This window comes from Marmota monax, unplaced genomic scaffold (genome assembly GCF_021218885.2).
Source record: "Marmota monax isolate L192 unplaced genomic scaffold, Marmota_monax_Labrador192_F-V1.1 WCK01_AAM20220418_F8-fsc00020, whole genome shotgun sequence".
NCBI classification, from domain to species: domain Eukaryota; kingdom Metazoa; phylum Chordata; class Mammalia; order Rodentia; family Sciuridae; genus Marmota; species Marmota monax.
This window is the reverse complement of record NW_026692912.1, coordinates 7,892,258-7,916,711: the sequence shown is the minus strand read 5'-3', so window position 1 is coordinate 7,916,711 and position 24,454 is coordinate 7,892,258. Positions and strand designations below refer to the sequence as shown.

The following is a 24,454-nucleotide window of genomic DNA, read 5'->3' as shown; positions in this document are numbered from 1 at the left end:
TGTTGTGATTGAATACCAACAGCAGCGGGGAGCTCACTACCTTAACAAAAGAGTTTGGTTTATTGCCAGACCTTTGCCATCACAATGTTCTGCTTTGTAAGTCTGATTCTTGTTCCATTTGAGGTAAAGCAATGGAACCAGGATTTTTGCTGGGTGGGGGAATGAAGAAACTTCCTTTCAAGGGAAGGAAACTTCCTTCCTCTTATTTGCTGGTGCATCCAAACATTTAATTATAAACCTACTCCAAGGCAATAGATGTTAAAAATTAAGATGAATACAGTCATTTTGGCCAATAGTGCAGACTGCTGTTACTCTGAAAGACCTGTGTCGCATGCACAATCAGGAGACCTGCCCGGCTCCCGTATACCAAGAGGAAAACAAAGGAAAAAAAAATCCCCAAACCAGATGCCCTCGGGAAAATTGCCTTTTCAGTGGAAATATTGACAAACCTTTAATTACAATATCTCAACATGCAGGATCTGACTGCACAACTCAATTCCTGGGCCCAGCCCAAACACGGTTGGGATCCGGTAAGCAGCCTCCTAGAATCCAGGTTCTGATCTCCCTACTCACCTGAAGGCCCCCAGCTGCTGCTCCCCCTCCATCCACCAGGGGGCGCCTCAGCCTCCCCACCCTGGAGTGCCTGTGAGCACTGGCTAAAAATGAGGCGCACAGGGGGTTTTCCATGGACCCTTTTCCTATGTGAGCACCCAGGCCTCTTGAAGATAAGGAGCACCTCTCACGTGGACCATGTCACTCCCTGCTTGAATCCTTCAAAGGCTCCCGTTGCTCTTGGGATACAGTCCCAAGCCCAAGGGAGACCCGCGTGCTGTGTGCTTTGGCTCCAGTCTGCCTCCTTCCAGGTGGTCCTTCCCGCCTCTCTGGATCATCTTTCTCTGTCTCTCGAAGCTCTCTCTGCACATTCTGTTCCCTGCACACCTTCCTCTCACTCCTGAACTGTCTAATTCAGGAGGGCTATATAAGGCCCCTCCCTGGACATGAGGACCCTCCTGTGGGTTCCTGCCTTTCCTACCTGACTCTTGTGCTTTGGCTTGGGTGAACCATCTACAAAGGTCCATGTACTGGAAGCTTGGGTCCCAGTGTGGTGGTGTTGGGTGGTGGAACCTTTAAGAAGCAGAACCTGAGAGGTGGAGACTGATCAGTCTCAGGGTGCCCCCTTAGAAGGGACGAATGCTGTTCTCACGGAATGAGTTTTTGCAAGAGTGGGTTGTTAAAAAGAAGGTCTCCCCCACACTCTTGCACCCTTCTAAATGAGACTACTTCCCTTTCCATTTCTCTTCCAAATTGTGACACAGCCAGGGGACCCTCACCAGGATGCTGCCACTATGCTATTTGAACCCTGCAGTCGCCATCAGAATTGTGAGTCAAATAAACCCTTTTTTTTTCTTTATACATTATCCAGCAGCAGGTATTCTGCGGCAGCAACAGAAAACAGACTAAGACAGTGAGTGTGTAGCACATGATATCCACTTCCTTGTCGCCTGCTAATTGCCTAGACCTTTTACCATCAATTCTAAATAATTCTTCTTGGTACCCAGACACTGGCACAATGCCTGGTCCCGAGGAGATAAGCAGAAATGAATTGTTAAATAAGTGAACGAGCACATGACACATAATTCCAGAAAGTTCCCAGAGTTTCTGAAACCCAAGTGTGGCCCTGATTGACTTGGGCTTTCAAATTCTGGCCAGATTTCACCTATACCCACAGGCTTTGGAAGAAGCCCAGGGAGGGTTCTCCTGTACGGATCCCTATCTTTCCACGAGGTACAAGGAAATGTGGAGAGGAAGGCACACTAGTAAGAGGGAGAGATTCTTAAGAACTGGCTCAGGTGGCAGTGGAGGCTGGCAAGTCCAAAGCTGCAGGCTGGTCAGGACATGGGAGGCCCAGGGAAGAGGGGTCAGCGCAGTCTGAAGGCAGTTATCAGAATCCCCTCTTCTTCAGAGGAAGTTCCCCCACCCCACTCAAACCGTCTACTGATTGGATGCAGCCCACCCACATTAGGGAAGATAATGTGCTCTAGTCAATCTACTGATTTAAACCTTTGTTTCATCTAAAAAAAAAAAAAAACTCACAGAAGCATCTAGAATAATGTTTGACCAAATACTTGAGTATTAGCCAAGTTGACATAAAAAATTAACCATGACAGAAAGTGACCTGCCCAGACTCCCCCAGGGAGTGAAGACAGAGCTCTGAGCAGATGTCCCGTCCAGCTTGGCGAGTGGGACCATGGTGCAGCTTTGTGGATACTCTGGTTCACCTGGTCTCTAGAAGCCATTGAAGGTGGGACCTGTCTCTTTATTCCTGAGCAGGCTGGGTTTCCTGGGCCCAACCTGCAAATATTGAACGCCACATAATGGTGGCAGCCAGGACTGAGACCTACAAGAGGTAGCAGGGGATAACTCCTCCCTGTCCCCGCCAACCAAATCTGTGGGATGTGACTCAGAGGGTCCTGGGCTTCCTATCCCAGGTGGATCCCTGGGGAGGCTGCTGGGTTCCCAGGGAGCAGATAAGGCCTCCATATTCTCAAGAAGGCCCTTGATCAGCAAGGTTTGCCAAGGGTGGCACAAAAGAGTGTCCCCAAGGGATCCCTATGGAAGGCAAGTGGAGATGATTCATTGGTCCCTGGAAAGATGACTAGAATGGGGTAAACTGATGGCTTTCCCAGTGGGGGCAGAAGATCAGGTGGCCTCTTAGCAATATATAAGGGGCCTTGGAATTTAGAAATAGCCCCAGTGGAAGAAGGTAGTGGAGAACCGGCTCAGTGGAGACTCAACACAGGAATCAGTGCTAGCAATAGAAAAATATTATGGATGCTCCCTGATTTGCATTCAAAGTTCCTGGGGTTGCTGAGTCCAGGAAGGTAGACCTCTTCCCTGGAGGACAGGACCGTGTCCCTCCTCTGCAGGCGATGGTAGCAGCAGACACTTGTCGCGTCTTCCACGCTAAGTGCTGTTTGCAGAATTCTTCTGCCTTTAACCCACTCAACTCTGCACAGCAATCCAGCGGGCAGCTGTTATGCCATCTTAAAGCAGGAGAAACTGAAGCCTGTAGTTAAGTGGCTTACCCAAGATCGTCCCTCCAGCAAGCATGGGAGTGAACCCAGGCACTGTGGTTCCGGAAGCAGGGCTGGGGACAGGCATGCTCACTCCACACCAGGCTCTCAGCTCCCCTCCTGCCAGAAGGAGGCCCCGGGTGCAGGGGATTCAGAGCCTGGCATTCAGTCTCACCTCTGCCACTCAGTAACCATGTGACCTGGATAGATCACCCCTCTGTGCCTCAGTTTACCACTACAATGTAGAATAATAGCTCCCACTTTGTAGGGTTATGAGAACTCAGAGAGATCTTGGATGCAGAGAACTGTTGATCCTGGCAGTATCAATGGATGTAAAGCCCGTTGGGAATTATAAGGTGCTCTCTAGACACGGTAGAGGAGTTGCTCGGGCCTGGATTGCAACTCGGGTGACCGGCTCTCCTGGTTTTCCAGGGGCTGTCCTGATTTTAGCACTGAAAGTCCCCAGAATCCCTAGTCTCAAGCAAGCCAGGCCAGTGGATCAGGCTGCAGCCCTGTTCCTGCCTGACAGTGGGAACAGGTGAGTCTCCTCCCCTCTCAGAGCCTCAGTCTCCTCACCTGTGAAATGGGGATGACGTTCTAAACCAGAGGTTGCTGAACCTGCAGCATCAATGTGGCCTTGTTGGAAATGCACATTCCAGGTCCCCACCCCAGATCTACCAAATTGGAAACTCTGGGAGTGGTCTACAGACCCTCCTGGTGGGTCTGACGCTTGCTGAAGTTTGAGAGTCACTGATATCGAGTGTCTCATGGGGACTTCTCAGGGTGTGGTAGTCTCATCAGACCAGGGCAGCACCTGCAAGCACTCATGACCAGTGGCACCACCTTTGGGGCAAGGGAGGTGGTGGCCTGGTTAGGGCAGAGAGGAGGTAGACAGTGGGACCCTCCTGCCCCAGGACTTCTTCACAGTGTGCGTTTGATTCTCACTGAGAGCCCGGCTGACCTTTCAGATGGCCTAGTCCCCTCAATCTTGCTGAAGACGGACGGCAGGTCCATTTGATGCCTTCTGGTTGAGGGCAGAGGGGACTGAGCCCTGTCCTGAGCCCTTGGGTTAATGACGACAACTGGCATTGGTTGGGCCACCCTATGTACCAGGGACTCTTTAGTCATGGGCGGTGGCTGTGTCGACCTCTGTGTCCAAGTCTCCTTGCCCAGCATGGTGGCCGCACCCCATGTGTGCTTGTTAAATACATGGCTGCATGTGCTGAGCAACTAACACCTATCATCTTATGGATTCTCACAGACCTCACAAGCTGGGTACCATCACTGTCCCCATTTTGTGGATGAAACTTAGATGACTTCCTTAAAGCCCCCCAGGCATGAAAAGTAGGCCTGGGGTTGAGATCCTGGCTCTCCTGTCCTGGGTGAGGGGCTGGGCTCAGCCCCCAAAGGCCTCCTCAGAGAAGCCTTCCTGGAACCCCTGCCCACATCACACATTTCAAGGAGCCTTTATCTCTGAAGCCAAGAGTGGGCTTGGCCCCAGAGCCCTCGGTGAAATGACGGTGAACTTACTGGAGTCTGGCCAGAAAGGCCAGGAGGTGAGCCTTGACGGGGTGACTTATCAGGCAGAAGGTGCGTGGGCCCTGGCAAAGGAGCCCCAGGTTTCCTTCCGCAGGTGAAGGTGGGGGCGCTGGGCTCCCCTGCTCCCCTGCAGCTGCTCTCAAAGATCACAGTCCAACCAGAGCCCTGGACACCCTTTGTGGACTTGGCTCTTCCAGGAGACGCGGGGCTGAGAACGTTGTCAGCTTCCTCGGGGAACACCCGTGCACTCCTGGGTGCCCAGGAAGATGCTGCTTCACCTGTGATTTCTTTAGGACAAGGGAAATGTGAAATGCAAAGGCCCAGCTGCCAGAAGATGGAGAGGAAGGATCGGGGCTGATCACTTTGATTCAGAGTTTGTTTCCAAGTGAACGACAGACATCTGACATCCCAGAGAGCCACCCCCACCCCACTGCACACAGATTCCCCTCATTCCCAGGATTTCAGGGAGCAGAACACCGGCACCACCTCCACCAACCCTCGGGTGGCTTGAAGGTTTTCCAATTTGTAAACCAGTGTCTTTGGAACAAGACCCCTGGTGGGAGAAACTAAGACAAGTTCCCTGGGTGAGGAAAACTCTTGTCAGACATAATTGTCTTTGAATTTCTGGAACCAGGCTCTTAGGCTTGTTGGCTATGAGAGTAGAATGGCTCTCAGGGAACATGGCTGGTAATTTTTAAAACCCCTACCTTACCATCCTCAGGGAAGCTGGATTTGCCAGTCACTTTCTTCCTGTGTCACAGTTGTTACTATACATGTAACAAAGAGTGGGAGTTCATGTTTTTCGTCTTAGATTGTTGCCCCACAAGGCAAGAGTCCACTAAAGAGTTCATCATTTACTCCCCGTATTCTCCAGCACCGCCTGAGTCCCAGGGGCAGCAGCACCAACATGGTAGTGCCATTCAGAGAAGGGTGGTTGTAGGAGTAGAGGAGAAGGTTTACCCTCTTTCCTGCCAATGTACCTGGCAGGCGAAGATGACCTTGTATTATTTTGGTAATGGGGATGGTTAGGGTGACTGACATCCTGGTTTGCCGGGGACTGTGGCTGTTCCCACATTAGACAGTCCTGGATAAACCAAGATGTGTTGGTGCCCCCAGGATGGCGAGGATTATTGAGTGTGTGTCTTGGGTGGTGCAGGTAAGTCATGTGCAGTATCTTATGTAAGCCTCATGACAGCTTTGTGAGCTAGTTGTGACTATTCCTATTTTAAAGTCATAAATCAAGCTTGAAATCATCTCTCTCTAGCAGCTAGCTCCTTTCCCACCAAATACTGAGTTTTTTTTTAAAGACCTATTTGATGTTTTATTACACTGCGGTGAATAGAATGTTCCCCTCCTCACAATTCTTCCCTGGTCCCTGCATGAGCACCCTTGCATGTAACTTGGCTGTGCGTCTGTTCTCCATTGCTGTAACAAAATACTTGAGCTAAATATGTATAAAGAAAAGAGTTTTATTTAGTTCAGATTTGAATGCTATGTTGGTCTGTATTTTTTGTGACAGATACCTGAAGAAAAAACTTAAAGAGGAAAGATTTATTTTGGCTCATGGTTTCAGAGCTTCAGCCCATGGCTGGCCAGCTCCAAGGCAAAAACATCATGGCAGAAGGGCATGGAGGAACGCACATGCCCCTCTGCCTTCGGTTTCCACCACTGCCCAGCAGCCCATTCACCTATCAAAAGATTGATCCCCCACTCGGAGCCCTCATGACCCAATCACTTCCCCAAACCCCCACCTACATCCTGGACCAACCCTCCAACACACACATTTGGGGGACACTTCAATCCAAACCATAATAGATGCGATAGCCCAACATCAGCAGCCTCATCTGCTCAGCCTCTGGTGAGGGCTCCTTTGGCTGCATCACAATATGGTGGAGAAGCAGAAAGGTGTTGAGAGCCACAGCCGAAGGGGCCCCAGCAAACTTCCAGCTGCCAGCAAACTTCCAGCTGCCGGCTGATGATTGGCTCACAGCGGCCCCAGCAACATCTAGCTGATTGGCTCCTCGGCCCCAGCAACATCTAGCTGATTGGCTCCTCTGTGGTGATGCTCATTGGACTGTTTCCCTGCCCTTTCAGACCACGGAGCTGCTCATTGGGGGACTTTTTTGGCTCCGCCCACGTGACCCAGCCAATCGGCCTCAAGAGCAGGAGGATTGTGGGAGGTGGAGAGAAGCTTGTGTGAGAGAGAGAGGCTTGTGGAAAGCCGGTGGTGGCAGTTGGGCTCTGAGGGTTTTTCCTGAGAGGCTGTTTTGTTTGGCGTGTGTGGTTCTAAAAATAAAGTTAGTTTCTTTTGACAAGTGGCTCCTGATTGTGCCCAGCCAGACTGCAGCAGAAATGGAAACAGCCACAGACAGAACAGGCCAGACTCGTGGGAGTTCCACGAAGACCTCATTAATCTCTTCCAAGTGTCATGTCCCATTGACCTAATTTGTCCACTGATAGGCTCCAGCTTTTAAAGGTTCCACCACCTCAACAACAGCATGTTGGGGACCAAACTTCCAGCATATGAACTATGGGGGAATACACTCAAACCTCCCAAGCCTCAGTCCCGTGTAACTTGTTTTGGCCAGAGACTCGAGCGGCATATTTCTGCTCGCTCTCTTGAGCCTCTGCCACCCCAGGAAAAGATCTGTTGGTTTGACAAATCTGGGAGACCTGTGGAATGGAGCTGCTACTGACTCAAAGACCTGAAGTACGTAGAGGCACCGAGCCCAGTTTGGCCTAGACCAGCCCAGTCCCAGTACATGGCAAAGTGTTCACAGGCATTGCATTTAAGTCCCTGGGGTTTGAAAAGATTTGTTACACAACAATAGCTAACTGATACTGATACTGTAGCTTTTACTGCTAAAGTCCCTTGATGAGCTAAATGTATATATTGCATCTGGCTAAGTATTCCTAATTACAGGGCTTCAGGATTGCTGCTATCCCTTTCAGGGATGCTTACAAAGGTTTAGGATAAGGGAAGAGAAAGAATAGTACTCCGTGTCCAGCATAGAACTCAATAGTTTCAGAGCTCCTTTTTTTGGGAAGGGGGAGTGGTGGTGGATTATATTGCATTGACCCTAAAGCCAACTCAGGCCTCTTTCTCTCCCCAGGAGCAAGAACCGTAGACCTACAAGGCAGTTCTAGGAGAGGTGCAGTCACCAAAGGGGTCCTTCTTTGGTGGCATCATTTCCATTTCTATCAGACAGTACAGTGGGAAGGGGCAATGGTGGGAGACGTGCTGTTCCCTGGACCTGCTGCATGGCCTTGGGCTGGTCCCTCCCTCCGGGGCCTCCGCCTTCTGATAGGCTGCTTAGTGTTTGAGTCTGGATGTGACTGTCTGTGGCACAGACAGCAGTGAATGTGGGGGGTTTTGCACCAAAGTTTTGCATTTAGACCCAGATTCTGTCCTGCTGCTGTCAGCTGTGACCTTGGGCAAGTGGCTTCACCTACGGAAGCCCAGTTCCCCATCTCTGTACAGAGTCACTGTGAGACCTGGATGCAATACAGCAGGTGATGGGCCTGGCCCAAGGGAAGCCCTCAGCCAGTGGAGTTGGCTTTTACTAACATGGGACAAGCAGTTAGTTTCCTGAAATTGGTCATCTCAAAACAGCAATCAGTTACTTTCAATAGAGTAAATATTTTTCTTCTCCGCCTCATTTCAAGCATTGCCTCTTTAATTTTACAGTTCCATTTACAAGAGAGTTATTTACAGTGCAAAAGGACAGGATGGGCTGCCTCCTTAAAATGTTTCACAAATTTCCTCCGCTTCCTGTTAAGATATTAGCGCCCAGTAATTGTTGCTCTATATAAATGTGGAGCGTCGGCTGCGAATGTGCGCCCCATAGTAATTGTGAGTTGTCTTGACGCTAATTACATAGGGGAGTCTGTTTAATTGCCAGTTAAATTGACTGTGTGTGTTTTCTCTAATCTGTGTTTCCGGGCAAGTTGGATGACATCAGCTCCTCGTTGGACGAAGCGTGAATTTGGAAGACCCCCGGAGGCTGCTGTGGGAGAAAGCGAGACTGATGGAAGGCAGGCGGGGAAAGGCAGCCAGTGACATGGGACTAAGTGAGTGGCCCAGTGTGTGGCCATCGTGGGATCCCACCTGGGATGCCCTGCAAGGTGAGGAACGAAGGTTCCCGTTCAGCCGATGCTGAGAGCCAACTGGACGAGGCTGGAGGGCTGCACAGGGTGGGGGTGAGGGGTGAGGGGTGAGGGGTGAGAGGTGGGCCCACCCGCAGAGCTGTGCTCAGCTGGTCCAGCATCTTCCGGCATCTGTGCACCGCCTGCTGCCCGTGCTCCCCTCTCCGCCCTCACTCAGGCTGCCGGCCCCAGGCCTTGCCTCCCCACGTCCACAGCAGCAGTGTCCTCCGACACCCAGCTACCAGGCTCCTCCTTCCACACAGCCTTCTTGATTTCCCAGTGGAAGAAAGGGTGCCCTCAGGTCCATCCCCTCAGCTCTTCTCTGAGTTCCTTGAGGCCCATTCACTCTCCTCTTGAATTCAAAGTCATCAAGACCAGATTGTGAGTCCCTGAGGACAGGTCGTGCCTCGTGCAAAGAAGGTGCTAGAAACAGGAGGGAAACTCAGAAAGAAGAGGTGAAAGAGAAGAAGTGGAAGAAGGAGAAGGAGGAGGAGAAGGCGAGGAAGACAGAGGCACAGGAAGGGAGGAAGGAAAATGGAGAGATCACAACAGCAAGGGACGCTTCTTGAGAGTGTGTGTGTGTGTGTGTGTGAGAGAGAGACAGAGAGACAGAGAGAGAGAGTGCACATGGCTCACACACAACCAATACCTCGTTCCTGCCAATGCATTAACTCTGCCCCCCAGTCCTGAGACAGGTACCCTACTGGCAATCAATCCCATTTCACAGATGCAGAAACTGAGGACATGGAGAAGCTGAGTAGCTTGCTAACAGCCTTAAAGGGTAGGTCCAGGAGTCCAAACCCTCAGCCCTGGGCCAGGCCTTCTGGAAGGAGGAAGGATGTGCAGGAGGCAGGAGGGAGGGGAGGCGGGTGGGAGGCAGGGAGGAGTGTTGGATTCCATTGCACGAGTTCTCCTGATGTTTAAAAACCTCTCCAGCCTTCCACACATGCTTTCTCCTCAGCTCAAAAGCTAAATTAGAGTGGATTGCACTCTCCTCACTTTAGTAATTTAGATAAAAGTAAAATTTTGTCTGAGAGCTGAAGCAATTATAGCGCGGGTTTTGTGATTAACTTGATTAGCACTGTTTCTCTCTGAAAGTGACCCCCCCTTGCCGGTGCACTGTAATCAGAGCCCCGTCTTTCAACTGGGCTACAGCTGCTCCTCCCCCCCCACTCCCCAAAAAAGGGTTTTGACATAAATACTTATTAGGGAGGACTCTAGTCTCTGGCTGAACCGTTGAGCAAAGAGGAGGAAAACGTCTCTTTCTCCATTAGCATCCGGAGCCGATTAAAAGGCTGTCGCCGGCTACCCTGGTTACTGACAAAGATCCCAATTATGCAGCAATGAAATATACATACATGATACAGGAGGGTTTATACATTTTTAATTTTTTTCAAAGAGAGTGCGTTCAGAGAAAACTCTAATTAGAGATTTTATTTCTTTAAGAGGAAAATGATATGTGGATACAAGAGGGATTATCTGGGGTTATCGGTGGGCAACTGTGAATCCTTCCAATCCCAGATTTCAGCTCCTAAGCAAGGGCTGGAAAGGCTGAGGACCTTGGAGATTTGAATCCCAGGCGGGTTGGGGTTGGAGCTGGGCCCCTGTCACCTCCTCCCTTGGGACATTTCTGGTGCTCATGGAGGATGGAGGGATGGTTCCCTCCCTCCCTGCCTAGGTCTTGGTCATGATCAAGACACATGCTGCTACTTCCAGAGCCCCCACTCCTAGCCAGGAACACACAGAAGTCTTTTTGCCAAGCCTGCCAGTCTACAGGTAGGACTTATCCATGGTGGCAGACAATGAGCTCTGGGGGGTCAGGTCACCTGCCCAAGGTCACATGGCTTCTCCATGGTGGAGCTGGGTTTGAATCCAAGCAGACTGGCTCCAGAGCCCCTTCCTGGTCGCCCTCGCTGTGCAGGTGCATGGAGATTACAGAATGGCAGAGCCCAGGGTGGCGTGGAGAGAGGCGACCCGCCCTCTCAGCACCAGAGGAAACTGAGGACCAGGGGGGAAAGTGAGGCGGCTTCCCTCACCACCCCCCAGGTGGGATCAGCCCCTCCAAGGTCCTGTGGGCTGAGCTCCAACACAGGCCCCTCCAGCATCTGCAGCCCAGGTGGGTGAGGACAACTGAGGTCGAGGCTCTTTGCTCAGAGGCTATTCCTAGAGATGCAATAGCTATGGCTGGCTTCCAGGTCGCTCGAGAGCCTTCCTGGGAACCTCTGACACTGCCGTGTGTATGAAAGTTCTAAATACTCTGTGTTCCCCTCTTCACTGTCTCTGTAGCTTATCAAGGGCAACTTGCTGAGATTGAGCTCTTAGAAATTCCACAGCACTGGATGGGCTCTGAGTTTGCTATTTATGACCTTCATTTCCCACCTGCCCTCCACCTGGGCCTTCTCCTGCCTCTCTTGTCCCCATGCTTAGTGGCAGGCTCCTATGAAGGGAAGGCCAAGCCCTAGAAATGCCGTGGTGTTAGAAAACTCTGGGGCTACACTGGGATCATGGCCCAGCTCAGCCCTCTGTCAGCTGGGTGACCTCAAGCAGGTGCCTGGACTGCTCTGAGCCTCAGTTGTTCCCTTTGTAAAATGTGAATGATAATAAGAAGCAGACCTCACGGGGCTGAAGTTTAAGGTTATCTGTAGAGAACACCCGGACTGGAGCACAAAGTGGGCCCTCAGTGCTAGAGCGTGTGACCATCACAGGTGAGGCCACGTGTAGGTGGAGCCATATGAAATGGTCCTTTGGTAGGTTTACACTGGTCACCGGTCAGCAGTTTAAGGGGTTTCAACCGAGTTTCTATTGAGCAGTCACTGTGGGCAGACACTGGGCTCTGCCAGTGTCCCCTGGGTAATGGCACATGGGTGTGGATGCTGGGAGGGGCAATTCCACAGCAGGCAGAGAAGGGGGGCAGGGAGTCACACCCAGGCCTTGCCTGGCCTTTGGCCTCCCGGACACCAGATGGGACTGCCACTCACCCCTCGCCCAGCTCTCTGTCCTCTGTACCTCCGTCCTCAGGGCCTGATGACTCAGAGAGCCTGCAGGTGCACAGCCAGAGCTGCTGGAGTCCACCCCCTTCCTCTGCTGCCGCCAGCCTGGAGGAGCTTGCAGGGGTCCACGTCCACCTCCCGGGCCCTCCGGCCTCCTCGGCCCCCTCCTGCCCCGGCCTCTGCTGGCCTCCTGATTTCCTATCCTGTGCCCCCCGCCTCCTTCCTGCCTCTCCCGGGGCGGGCTCAGGCCTGGCACCACTCCAGAACGGCTTAATCAGAACAAATCCTGAGAAAACACATGTATTATTTATTCCCGCAAAGGTTAAATAATTTGATGAATTTCTCAGGACGCTGCCGGAATGCTGATGGCCTCTTGGAAAAAGAGAAAAGAGAAAACACAAACACAAACACACAGAATGCAACAAATCCACACACACACACACACACACACATGCACACCACCGCAGCTATGACCACTTGCCCCATGTTGGCTCATGCAGGAGGCCAAGGGGGCAGCCCTCGGTGACACTGGCACCCAGGCCCAGGAGGGGACATAGATTTCCTGCTCACTGACTGCAGATGACAGCTCCCCCTACCTCCGCCTCTCGAGCGTGATGCATTATCTGGAGGTGTCTGCGCCTTTGATGCTGCAAATGGCCACAGAAAGCCCGCTGATTTACAGGCCAGATGATGCCTTGGCTTCAGTGGAGCTGTTTATGAAGCCCCCCCAAGTGGGGCCACTGGGATCAAGGAAGGGGCATGGGGAGAAGGCTCCTGCTTGGGGCCTGGGGTGACGGGACCTCTTGGAGATGGCCGCTATGCAGATGGGCTCTTCAGTGCAGAGTGAAGAGGCCTGAGACCAAGGGGGGCTGCAGCAGGGGGTGGGTGTCCACATTCTCCTCCTCCTCCTCCTCCTCCTCCTCCTCCCCCTCCCCCTTCTCTCCCCCCTCCTCCTCCCCCCTCCTCCCCCTCCCCCTTCTCTCCCCCCTCCTCCTCCTCCCCCTCCTCCCCCTTCCCCTCCTCCTCCTCCTCCTCCCCCCTCCCCCTCCTCCTCCCCCCCCCCTCCTCCTCCTCCTCCTCCTCCTCCTCCTCCTCTTCCCCACAGTCCCCATCATGGCTACTGCTCACCTCTAGGCCTTTCCTAGACCACGCACAGGGCTGAGCGTTCTACCTGCAGCCTCTCCTAAAATCCTCCCACCCAGGCCCTGGTGAGCTGAGCACTTGCATTTAAATCTCCATTTTAGAGATAAATAGTCCCAGAGAGGTTTCGTGAGTTGCCAAAGGGCAGGGGACTCTCAGGGGAGCCAGGCCTCTGTCGGCCTCTCTGGGCACCGGGCCGAGTTCTCCCTGCTGCCGCGTGGACCGGAGTGGCGAAGGCCTGAGGCAGGCGGCCAAGTGGCAAAGCTGGCTGAGCCTGTTCCCCACCTGTGGTGGGGATGACCAGGTTCTGTTCCTCCCAGGGGTGAGCAGGTCCCTAGCCCGAGTGGTCCTGGGTGCGACGTGGCTCCTTTGCTGTCCCAGCGCCTGCCCTTGCCCTCCCTCCACGCCCCTAAGCAGGAGCAGCAGCCCACAGACTTGGGGACACAGCCCGCTTGGCGAGTGTCTCTTTGTCGTAGATTCCTCCGTCCTTGACCTCCACACGATCCATTTCACACAGAAGGATGTTGATGCCGACATCTGGTGGATGTTCTGCCAGTTCCAGAGCACCCACAGAAGACGGCAGAACTCGGGGCACCGGGCACAGTCCTGGGAGTCAGGTAAATATGGATTTGATCTGATCGCAGAGTCTGACGCTCGCTGGATGAGCCTGGGTTTCTCCATCTGGAACCGGGGGATAATCATAGAACTCAGAGGAGGAGATCCCCCGGGTCGGGTGGCCGGCACACGCCTGGAGCAGAGCCAGCGTGTCACGAATACCGGGAGGGCCCTGGCCCAGGAGAGAGCTTCAGACAGCGAGAGGCAGCTGGCCACCTGTACAGACCGCGGGGTGGGCTCGGGGCCAGACCCCCTCATCTAATCCTGGCGATGCCTCTTCCTAGCTGGAAGGATGGCCCGAGTCTGTGCCTGCTCCTCATTAGTAACAGTAGCTGCGGCTGCATGTCTACGACAGACTCACAACAGTGCCTGGAACAGAGTAAAAGTAACAGTAATCGGCCATCGTCATTTGGGAACCAAGGACGTGTGACTCATCTCAGGGGACAGCATTGCATGTCCCCAGGGGCACTTCGATGATTTACAAAGATTTTCATCAACATATGCCACGTGCTGGCGCAGAGCCGGGTCACTAGCTGAGGTCGAGGGTTGTGTGCCCGTGTCTCCCCTCCCCCGCCCCAGCCCTGGCCAGGGCTGGGTGGAGCACAGGCCCTGGGGGAGCGTCCCCATCCGGCCCCCAGGTCCCACTTGTCAGCTGCCCAGGCCTCCATGGGAAGATGGGATTGGAGAGCCAGCATGCTGTTCCCCCTTTTTAATTACTGCTGCCTTAATTGAGTCACAAGTGGTGTTTGTGTTGCCATCAAACCCACGAGGACCTCCTTGTTTATGTGAATGACTCTCAGTAGTGTGACAGCTCTGAAATGTGAGATGTTCTGTTTGTGCCGACTGCAACAGTGGCGGGCTTTGGCTGCAGACTCCCTTCCTAACACGTGGCTGGCCGGGGAGCTAGTGAGAGGCGCTGCTGTTCCCCTTGCAAAGAACGGCAGGAACGGAGACTGGGGCTGTAGAGTCACAGAGCCAAGGGGACTTCCTACCTGCGGCCTGGAAGCCCCTGGAGGTGGTGAGCCGCTCATTCCCTGGTCCACTCGGCTCACCTCTCCCAGTTGCTGGCTAAGCCTCTGAGCCACATCTGGAGAGGCAGCTGGAATGGGAGACGGTGGGAAGGACTGTGACACAGGCAGCCTTCAGTGTCCTTCCCTCTCTGTCCAGCTGAGGGCCAGGGCTTGTGCTGGCAGCCATAGAGGGGACAAGACGAGTTTCCTAGGGGCTTTGCCCTTGAGCAATCTGCACTGCAAATGTCAAGGGCGGCCATATCCAACCACTGGGGACCCTCAGAGAAAGCAGAGGCAGGTGAGGTGGTGCGTAGTCCGCATGCCACCAGGGAAGGGTGGAGTCCAGGAGGGCTTCCAGAAGGAGGAGGGGTCCCAGGAGCAGGCCCTGAGGACAATGCCAGGTGGAAGGATGGGAGGAAGAGCAACCAGGGGACAGACCACCTCTCCTGTCCTCAGTGGGTGAAAGACGGCCACCCCTGGCCACTCCCTGCGCTCCACCTCCCTGAGACCCCCACCAGGCACAAGCCTGGAAGGAGGCTGTGTCTGGGGAGCTTCCCACTTATTTATTTATTTTTCAGTTTATGAAAAGATAATTCAGGAGACATTATTTCAATCAGACCCCTACACAGTTTGGGAATGCTAATGCTTCCTCTATTAAAAAGGTGTGGAATAATTAGGATGCTGATGAAGACTGGGGACGAGCCATTACCAGAGCTCCCCGCTTTGCCTTCCCGTCCCCTCCGTATCCCCGAGTGACAAATTAGCAAGTAGCAGATTCGGCTGCTAACACTTCGGGCAGCTTAGCTCAAACTGGAAGCCGGGTTTTTAGGAGAACGGATCAACCTTGGAATGACTTGGGATGGCAGAAGGAGCCAGAGGAGGACGAGAGGCCTGTCCCTATCCATGTCCCCAAAGCAGAGGAGCCGGCACTGGCCTTGGGGAAAGAGGTCTGGGCTTTGGGGGTTTTGTTTTCTTCCCAGTTCTGGGGATTGACCCCAGGGCCTGGTGCAGGCTTGGCCAGCGCTCCACCACTGACCTACACCCCATCCTGAGGTCTGGATTTTAATCCTGGGGACTTGGAAAGTGACCTCAGAATGCCACGACCTCCTCTTGAGACAGGGAAAGGGTGAACTTCATTGAATGAGGAGAAGCAAGGGAGGACGAAAAACCTAAAACAACAGTAATGAATTTTGGGGGGGAGGTGCCAGGGTTTGAACCCAGGTCCTTGTGCATGCAAGGCAAGCACTGTACCAACTGAGCTGTATCCCCAGCCCCAATAGTAATGAATTTTGTCCAAATACTTTGGAGCCAGGCACTCTTCAGAGGACTTTATTGACACAAATTCATTTAACCTTCAAAACAATCCCCTGAGTAGGCGTCATTATTATCCCATTTTAAAGATGAAGAAACTGAGGCTCAGAGCAGCTATGTAGCCTGAGAGGTGGTGGAATAGAGATTTGAGCTCAGGCATGATGATGAGTGGCCCCCGATGGTGCCAGAGCCAGAGTTGGAAGGCACTAGGCTCAGCCAGGGACACAGAGTTGGGGATCCACTTAGGAAGGGCCTTGACAACCAGCTGCTACAGCTGCTATGGCTGAACTGTGTCTTCCCCAAAGATGTTGAAGTCCTGTCCTGCCAGGTCCCATGAATAGGATCTTCTTTGAAAATAGGTGTTTAGGATAATAGGGCTGGGGCCTTCAGGGTGGGTTCTGATCCAACATGACTGCTTCTCAATGCACAGGGGGTTGGACAGAGAGAAACACCCAGAGGAAGGAGGATGTGAAGACAGGGAGAGGGCGGTCTTCAAGCCAAGGCTTCCTGAGGCTACCCGAAGCTAGGAGAGAGGAACAGGGTAGAGTCCCCCTTGGTCCCCAGAAGGGAGCAGCCCTGTCTACACCGTGGTTTCAGATTGCTGGATCTGAGACTGTCCGTTCCTGTTGTCCACCCTCAGTTTGTGGTGCTTTTTATGACAACCCCAGGACTCTAATATGACAGGGGGAAGAGATGGTCTCAGTGGCCGAGGCAAGAGGGAGCCATTGAGGGTTTCTGAGCAGGGAAATCACAAGCGATTGGTACTTTACAAAGATCACTTTGGTGTCTGGGGTGCTGGAGGGTGGGATCCAGTTATCCTCGAGGGTTGGTGTGAGAACTGGTGGGGGGCTGTGCAGGGACAGAGGTGGGCAGGGCGGGAATCATGCAATGCCAACAGGAAAGGGACAGTGGCCCCTTTCAGGGCTGCAATGATAATGAAGTTAAATCACTTCATTCACTCAATCAATTGCCCCCTTCCATGGCTCCATCCCAGGGGAGATTCACATGCTCTGAGTTAATATCTAAAGAGAAGAAGAAGAAGAAAAAAAACAGAATTCAAGGATCAAACAACTTTTTTGAAGAGTGAAGTGTTATTTCTACCCAGCCAAGACATCAAAGCCCCTGGATGGTGATTTTTAGGTAATATTAAAGTGGGATCTAAATAATGTTTGAATATTTCTCTGCTTGTCTGGGGGACCACAGTAGTCTCTCCCAGAGTGGGAGTGACAGTGATGTCCCCAGCCAGGCTCCTCCCCAGGAGGATCTGACGGGTTTCCAGGAACACAGCACTTGAACAAATACTGCCTACGTTTCTTTTAGCATTAACAGCTCAGGCCCTCAAGTTCATTGTTCTAGGCATGACACGCATTTCAGCGGGTTAAACTGGCTAAAAGCCTGACTGACAATTCAGCTATGATCTGATGTTTTTCTGCACACAACGGCCCTCGTGTCTGGAAGTGTATCCACATTGTGGCAAAGTCACCTATCAAGTGAGTTTCTCAAAGCCAAATTCCATTTGCTTGTTGATCCCTATTATTAAGTTAAAAGTCATCCATCAAGTGAGTTGCTGGAAAGCAGTATCTGTTTACTTATTGACCCCTATTATTTCTAATGAGATAAATTTTCCAGTCTACTTGTAATAGTTGGCATTTGCCGTGTAACAAAGTGGCTTCATATAATCCTCACTTTGTCATTGCCCATGAGTCTGTGGGTCAACCAGGCAATTTGGCAGTCAGCTAGCTGGTAGGCTGCTGGGGCCTGGGGCCTCGTTCAACTATTGGCTAGAGTGAGCAGGAAGAACTTGTTTCTCTCCATGCAGCAGGTTAGACCAGGTTCTCTCCCCTGGTCAACGTCAGGGTCCCCAGGCACACTCTCAAACCTGTGCTGTAGTGATTTCTGCCAGTGTCTCATCAGACAAAGCAAATCAAAGCAAGACTCCACCCCTTGGTGGGGTGGGGAGAAGATAATGTCACTCCCCAAATGAGTATGCTTTCAGGGATGGGAGGGATTCGGGGTTAATTTTGGAATCCACCTTTTACTTCTTGTCCTCGTAGAACATATAAAGGAGGCTAGTCTACTTTAACATACTCTTGTGTCAGACACTGTGCTATATGTTCTTTATAATTTATATCTCATCTAATCAGAGAAGTTATGTAACTTTTTCAAGGTCACATAGCTACCTACCACTGGAGCCAAGATTCACTCTCAGGATGTGTAACCCTTTATCTGATGCAATTTTCACCATTCCTTTATGTCCACCAATTTTGTAACTGAATTTGTCATTTCTGGGGTTCCTAGTGCACATTTTCCACTATGCTCCAGTCAGTTATTTTCTGTTCTCTTCTCCTCACCGGTAGTGACCCAACCTCCATTTGTCTATCTCCCCTACCCAGGAGCTCACTACCTATCTTTCTGTTGATGGGTATTGGGGATTGAACTCAGGGGCACTCAATCACTGAGCCACATCCCCAGCCCTATTTTGTATTTTATTTTGAGACAGGGTCTCACTGAGTTGCTTAGCACCTCGCTTTTTGCTGAGGCTGGCTTTGAACTCACCATCCTCCTGCCTCAGCCTCCCGAGCCGCCGGTTTTACAGGCGTGCGCCACTGCGCCTGGCTTCTCTACCTATCTTGACAGCCTACTGCACAGCAGAATCTATCCATCTATCACAAACTTCTTTTAAGTCAAAAGAGATCCTAAAAAACCTGGGTGGGAACAAGGGGAACCGACAGGCAAAGTTTAGTTCAAGTTTTCTTTTCTGACCTACAATTTGAGGTTTATCTATTGGAGCTGCCTGGTTTTGTAATTGTGTTTATCTTTGTTCTGCATCATTTGGAAATTGCAATTTGTGTTGGAATAAAAAAAAAAAACGCAGGAAAATTTGATTAACTAGGTGAATATTTTTTCCCTAAAGAAAATGAAGATAAGGAAATAAGTGTCAAAGAGACTTATAAAATGGGAACGATGAGAATGTGATGATAATCACTTCCCTGCACCGGGAGGACCATTCACATATGGTTGTCAGTTATGTGCTGACTGTGCCCCTTTGGACAGAAGATGATGTCCAAGGAACCATCCATCCACTCGTCCATCCATCCATCCATCCACTTATCCATCCATCCATTCATCCCCTCATTCATTCATTCAGAGTTTACCATAGTAAGACTATAAGATAAACTGGGGGTATAATGAATTAATTAGACAAAACCTGTACTCAAGGCTTTCCACATCTAGTCGGGGAATGAGGCAGGTGTGTCTAACTGCAGTGGGTGCAGAGAGCCTCAGCCCAGGGCGTGAGCACAACAGGGAAACCAGTTCTGGGTCTCTTCCCTTCATCTGATCTGCTGCTGCCACACCATTCAGGAACTCTTTAGGGCTGTCCTTCCTGGGACCTCTTCCGACAGAAAAGCGCTCCATGTGAGATCTCAAAGGTCAAGACCGTCCCTGCACAAATTCAAAACTCAAAAGATCCCAAGATGAGCCGCCCGCAGCCAGCCTCCTGTGAATGGCAAGAGGCGGCCCGGGTGGTGGAGACGTCAGGAAAATCGGGACCAGGGTTGGGCACACCACAGGCTTCTTCAACTTCCTCCCCACAGAGGGTTTCAGATGTTCTCCCAATAAAAATTACCACCGGGCAAACACAAATAAACTTAACGGATTTAACTGACAGAGTTAAACAAGCAGAAGATAGGATTTCTCTTAATGAGAATAAACTACTTGCATATGAAAAGATTTGAAACTGAGGATTCAGTAACTCACCAGAAACTTGGAACAGAGGCACAGAATTGGGGGAGGAAGGAACCACCAGGCAGGAAAGCTCCATCTGGCCCCTGGGCACTGCTGAGAGGAGAGGCCGAGGCCGAGGGAGGTGGTGGGACAGGTGCAGCTCGTGGTGGGCCCACGCGGGATCTCCTCAGCCAAGGGGCTGGGGGTTGAGAAGGGCCGAATGAATTACATCTGTGCTTTGGTTCCCCGTGTGAGTGGAGGTCAGGAGACCCATAGGAATGGAAGAGTCACATCCCAAAGTGGCCTTTGCCACTCTTGAGCTGGGTGAACTTGGGCTCTGGCCTCACCATTTGGAGCTTCTGACAGTGAAGCCTCACTCTCAGGGTTTGTGTAAGGATTCTACGATGCAATACTCATGGGCTGTTTATTCAATTAACAGAAGTTCCCTTAGAAATGACTATGGGCCTGGGACTATGGCTGGTGCCAGGGAACAGTGGTGGGCAAGACTGACAGGGCCCTGCTAGCACAGGGTTAGGGAGCGTCCAGCGAGTCTTAGGTTCTGATGTAATGGTCTGAATTTTTTGGTTGCAAGCAACAGAAACACAACTTGTAGGGAAAAAAGGAACTGACTGGTGCTGGTGTTTCCGCATACGGTAAGGTAGGCCACTGAAACAGCAGGGACCGGGGCCTCGGAATCTGGAACCGAGACTGTCCCTGAGCCCCCGGACTCTCCTCTGCATCTGTCTTTTTTCTGCGTTATCGGTCTCTTTCCCTCCTATGGCAGAGGCCTTCTCTTTATAGTTGGGACACGGCCACAGCAGCCCCAGCTTAGTAAATCCCAAGAAAGCACTTCTTTCTCTCAGCATCTGATTGTCAGTTCCAGAGAAGTTCCTGCTAGACCCTGCTTGGGCCACCTGCTCCCTTCTTGAACCCATGAATCACTGTTGTCAGGACAATGGAGAAGTATGATTGGCCATGCCTAGGTCATGTGACCAGTGATGGAGGTTTACTGTGTGCTGTAATAAATGGCTCCACCAGAAACACATGGAGAGGAAAAGGAGTGTTCCTCAACAGAAGGGGAGCAAGGAACCCAAACTAGCAGATGTTACCCCATGAAAGGCACCTCGCCTCTACCTGACAGGTATGCAGTGAGGGGCAACTTAAAGAGGTGATGGTACTCAGTAGGCTCTGAGAGCAACAGTCCAGTCTCCCATTTGTCACCTTCATGGTTTCTCTTGACTCCAGGACTGTGTCCAGTGGAAAATCCACTCATTCCCAAATGAGGAGAAACTCCTCTTGGTTGGTGTAGGGACCACGGGCTGCCCTTTCTAACTTGGTGTAAATTTGAAGAGCTTTAATGGGGCCCCTGATCCTACCACACCCCAAGTGGGATCTCTTTGCATTTCACAGTCAATGGGAAATAAATGTGTCAAGACAGTTATTTGGAGGTGGCACTGAACTTCTTTTCTTTCCACAGTCTGAGCCAATGTCCGGCGGAGAATGACACTCCACATTTATAATCAGAGAAACTCACTGGCCTGAGATCCTCACCGTTGGCAGACTGAGAATTGAAGAGAATTCTTGGTCACTCAACTTGATGAAGGTTGAGTGGGTTTAGCTGTGGACAGTGAGAGCCCAGTACACAAAGAACAGCGGCCCGTTATTCATTTAACTTCCACGTGCCGTAAAATTGGTTCAAGTTGTTTTTTAAATTAAAGGTCATTTAATTAAACAAAAAAAAAAACTTTATACAAATTATTGATACCTAAACACACTTTGGTTTGGAACATGAAATAAAATGAAATCATAGGCACAGAGTTGTATTCATAAGTGTGCTAAATCAAAACCTATACAATAATGAGAAACATTAAAGGGTCAAATCCAAGTACAAAGGAAGACACTCCTCTGAATTCCCATGTTTCATCAGACATCAAAAACCACCCATCTTTTGGTTCTTTTCTTGTACATTATTCTGCATCCACATTCTCTGCATCTGATTGGATCCGTGGATTTTATTTCATTTTCTGTGTGACATTCTCCACAGATATATATCATTGGCTGCTGCTTTGGGTTCAATTTCCTTAGGAGCGTCCATTGCTAGTACCTATACAGCACAGAAACTTTCCCCCGCATTTCCACACAAAACCCCAGTTATCACAGTGTTACAGCCAATTACTAGTCCAAAGTCTTTTTTTAAAAATTGTTTTAGTTGTTGATGGATCTTTATTTTATTCATTTATTTTTATGTGGTGCTGAGAATCAAACCCAGTGCCTCACACATGTGAGGCGAGTGCTCTACCACTGAGCCACCACCCCAGCCCTGGTCCCAAGTCTTGAACCCAGCTCCAGATATGACTTGGAGTAACGTGCGGTCCCCCTCCCTCCTTCTGCTCTTCTTTCCCTCTCAACCTTCTTCCTTTCCTTCTTTCCTTCCTTCCTTCCTTTCATTTATGAAAAAAATTCAAGCAGAGAAATCTGGAAAACAACAGAAACCCATGCTCACCATCTAGAATTCACAGATATTAACATCCCGTTGCATTTGCTTCAGATTTTTTTTAAAAAGAAATTCTAAATTGCAGATCAAATTGAAGCTTTTTTTTTTTTTATTCCACCTGGTCCTGTCCCCCTCCCTTCCTACGCAGAGTCAGCCATTGTCGTGAATTAACTGAGCCTCTTCCCCACCATGATTACATACTTTAATACACAGGCAGGCATCCGTGAACAATGCAGAGATTTTTTGGTGGGGTTTAAAATTTACGTAGATGTCAACATACTGTACTGATTCTGCAAATTGCTCTTGTCACTCAGTCTTGTTTCCAGGATCAATCCATGTCATTTCTCATACACACACAGTTAATTCTTCTTAAATGCCAGATAACATTTCATCTGATGATTATATGCTCTGTTTATCCATTCCTCCATCAATGGGCATTTAAGTCATTTCACATTTTTTGCTATTGAAAACAATGCTTTGGATTTGGCATGTGAGTTAAAACTGTCTAAAATCTACAAAGACCCCCTTAGCAGAGAAGGATTCAAAGAAGCACGTGCCTTTCTTTCATTGCATTGGGATACCTTAGCCCTTTACATGAACCTGCACAAGACTTCACAGTTTGGGAGGCACTTTCTCACTCAGGACTTCAAAGTTGTAGTCAGGGTAGGTTTTCCTGACCTGTTTTGCTAACTGGGAAGTTGAAGGCTGGAGAAGAAAAGAATTCTATCTCAGAAACAGCCAGTTTGGGAGAATCCAGTTTATAATTTCTGATTTAACCTCAGTCCCTGCAGGGAGCTACCACCATCTGAGTTTTTAGTAGTTTTTTTGTTTGTTTGTTTTGTTTTGAATCTCATCCTCATATAGGGTCACTGATAGCAACCTTAATGTACTCACACAGACACTAGAGGATTAAATAAAAAGAGGACGGTGGCACATAAAGAAGGCAGAAACCAAGGACTCGAAGCTTCTGGTCCACAGATGTTTTGTTTGGCCCAGCCAATGTTTTTAAAGAGTTGAGCTAAATTTTAATAATTGGGATGTTTTACATTTTTTAAAATGCAGATTCCTAGCTTCTCTTAAAAAAAATCTGGAGACCCAACCACTCCAGATCTGTGTTCCTACACAGCAGCAGTCAGCTACACTGAGAAGGAACCACACCTTTACAAGGCCAGGGCTCTTCAGTTTTCCACACTCCCCACCACTCCCTATTGTCTCTTACCCTGATGCCAAGGCACAGTCACCATCTGTCACTGTGCTTGCACTGTTGCTTTGCCTGTAGTGGGAAAATGTTTTCCTGTGTTCGTTTTGTTTCAAAATGAAAAATCAAATTGAGTCAAGAGCAATCACAATTTTTCTTATGCCCAGCTCACTTCTATCCTCAACCGCTCTGGGCATTTCAGTTTGTGAGTGTGGTTGAAGGGAATATTATTTTTAATAGATCATGATTTCTCAAACAAAAGAACAAGAGACAACCCAACTATCCCACTCCTCGGTCTATACCCAAAGGACTTAAAAATAGCATACTTCAGGGACGCAGCCACATCAATGTTTATAGCAGCACAATTCACAATAGCTAAACTGTGGAGCCAAACTAGATGCCCTTCAATGGATAAATGGATAAAAAAAATGTGGCATATATACACAATGGAATATTACTCAGCAATAAAATAGAATGAAATCATGGCATTTGCAGGTAAATGGATGGAGTTAGAGAAGATAATGCTAAATGAAGTTAGCCAATCCCCAAAAAACCAAATGCCGAATGTTTTCTTTGATAGAAGGAGGCTGATTCATAGTGGGGTAGGAGGGGGAGCATGGGAGGAATAGATGAACTCTAGATAGGGCAGAGGGGTGGGAGGGGAAGGGAGGGGGCAGGGGTAGGAAAGGCGGTGGAATGAGATGAACATCATCACCCTAAGGACATGTAGGAAGACATGAAGGAACTGAAGGCTGGATTCTACGCTGGAAGGCCGAATGGCCGGGTCACAGTTCTGACCCCCGTGGGCAACTTCTCCTCCCCCGTGGGCCTCAGTTTCCCATCTCTAAGATCAGGTGAAGGGCTTTGGACAGGATGATCTCTAGACTGCCTCTCAGATCTACAGCTGGGTGGCTCTCAGGCTCTCCTCTTCCATGCTAAGATGAACCATGGCTGGGTCAGAGCCATGTCAGCTTGGAGAGCCAGGAGTGCTGCTCGAGATGGTCTACCAGAGTGTGACGCTCACTGTGTGGGGCTGTGTCATTGCAGATTCTCAGCAGCTGGAGCCAGGAACAGCCAGCCAAACTCCCAACTGTGGCCATCTTCTCGTTTGAATTTCTCTTGGAAACCCAAAGAAGTATGCCTTCATTGCCTTGCTCTGGTGCCCAGGAACTTTTCAGATTTGGGAAGCATGGTGGCTTGGCAGTCTAGAG

The 24,454-nt window shown here is 50.4% G+C and overlaps 1 long non-coding RNA gene across 1 annotated transcript; it reads left to right on the top strand.

The window, feature by feature from the left end:
* Nucleotides 1–2,178: 2,178 nt before the first annotated feature.
* On the top strand, nt 2,179–21,636 carry LOC124097449 (uncharacterized). Its single transcript, XR_009227416.1, has 5 exons — nt 2,179–2,302; nt 8,562–8,738; nt 13,407–13,506; nt 13,789–20,692; nt 21,029–21,636. It is a non-coding gene; the product is annotated as an uncharacterized LOC124097449 (long non-coding RNA).
* The last annotated feature ends 2,818 nt before the right edge of the window (nt 21,637–24,454 follow it).